Raw genomic sequence first — 1,902 nt, forward strand, 5'->3', positions numbered from 1 at the left:
TGAGTGTTCCATAATGACTGCATGGCCCCACATTTTATGATTATTTGTGTAGTGTTGGGGGAATCCTTTGGAACATGGGCCAGTATAACATGACACTGCTGGAAAAATTTGGGGTAATTGGGTGGGGGCTGGGGGGAATGTTCCTAAAGGATTTATGGTTTCTTTAAGTTTACTATGAAACAATCAATAAACATGAAGTTTTTTTAAGTTGTCATCCATACATATATATTAGGAGGTCATTATATAAAAAATGTACTGGGAGTTTGGGTCAGTTCCACTGCCATCAATGATAATTCTCAGTATATGTCTAATAGATTTACTTACTATGATCATCAGCTCCATCTAGTGGCCATACTACCATATTTTCTTGAAATACCTAAACCAGTAAGATATGGCATTAGGGCCACTAGATGGAGCTGGTGATTATAGTAAATAAACATATTAGACACATTATGGGCAATGTTCACAATCAATAGACCCCCCTAGGTGTTTACATGCGATATTCATCCATCTGAGAGGTAACTCACCATCATGGAGACAGTCGTGTGAGATTATCACAGGAAAACAAATCTCTCTATAGGATAATGTACATACAGACATATTGGGGGGATAATTTCATTTCCCTTCTTTATTCTTTATAACATTGCTGGCTGCCAGTACAACGTTATCTGCTGTCATGTGTCAGGAATCATCCAATCAGAATGAATGTTTATAGTTACTGATTGTCTTCTCTGCAGGGTCGGCTCCTGGAGTCCTGGGAAAGGTCCCACAAACCCCTGGAGATCTTATCATATATTCTCTGGAGGATCTGAAAGAATGTGACTTCAAGAGATTTAGGAACAAATTGTCTGATTTCTCCTATGGAGATAAACTTCCCATCCCCCGAGGAAAACTAGAAAATGCAGACTGGATCACCACCAAGGACCTCCTGATAGATATATATGGAGAAGAAGGGGCTCTGGATGTCACAAATAAAGTCTTTATACTGATTGGTCTGATGGGACCTGCAAATTACCTCCATGAGAGGAGAGAACAGAATGGTGAGTTCCTGTCTATAATGACCATTTCCTACTAATTCCTGATCAATATCTGTGTGAGGAAAAACTAGGAATGTCATCCAGGGAAAGCCAGTGACCAATCAGGAGCTTCTAAATGGATGATCCCCTACCCGCTGACAGTACGCACATATGGGGCCTCACAGAAGTGGGTCTTTATCCTGGGAGTCTCATATCTGTGTACCTTTCTTTGTGCTGGGAGAGCGCTGCACAGAAACTAGGATGTCGCCAAGAGCCACAGGTATCATACTAATGACCAGGACCTAGGACTCCCAGTTTCTGGTCACCTGATCGCTATGATAGCCTCTGATTGGCAATTAAGCTGATCAGTCACTGTACAGTCCACCCTTGTGTTTGCTTTCTTTTCTGAATTGAGAGAATGATACACTGTAAACATACAGAATCCATTATATAATACATTGTATACAAATCCATACCAGGCCCTTCAGGTCTGGTATGGATTTAAGGGGAACCCTGCAGCAAAATGAAAAAAAAATGGAGTAGGGTTCCCTCCAAAATCCATACCAGAACCTTATCCTAGCACGCAACCTGGCAGGCCGCAGGAAAAGGGGCGGGACGAGAGAGTGCCCCCCCCTCCTGAACCATACCAGGCCACATGCCCTCAACATGGTCCCCCCCAAAACACCTTGTCCTCATGTTGATGGGGACAAGGGCCTCTTCCCCACAACCCTTGCCAGGTGGTTGTGTGGGTCTGTGGGCGGGGGACTTATTGGAATCTGGAAGCCCCCTTTAACAAGTGTATGGGTATCAGGTACATTGTATCCCTACTCATTCTCCAAAAAAATGTGTCAAGAAAGTAAAAATGACAAGAGACAGTTTTTCACAA

Source organism: Aquarana catesbeiana, linkage group LG03, assembly GCF_042186555.1.
Source record: "Aquarana catesbeiana isolate 2022-GZ linkage group LG03, ASM4218655v1, whole genome shotgun sequence".
Lineage (NCBI taxonomy): Eukaryota > Metazoa > Chordata > Amphibia > Anura > Ranidae > Aquarana > Aquarana catesbeiana.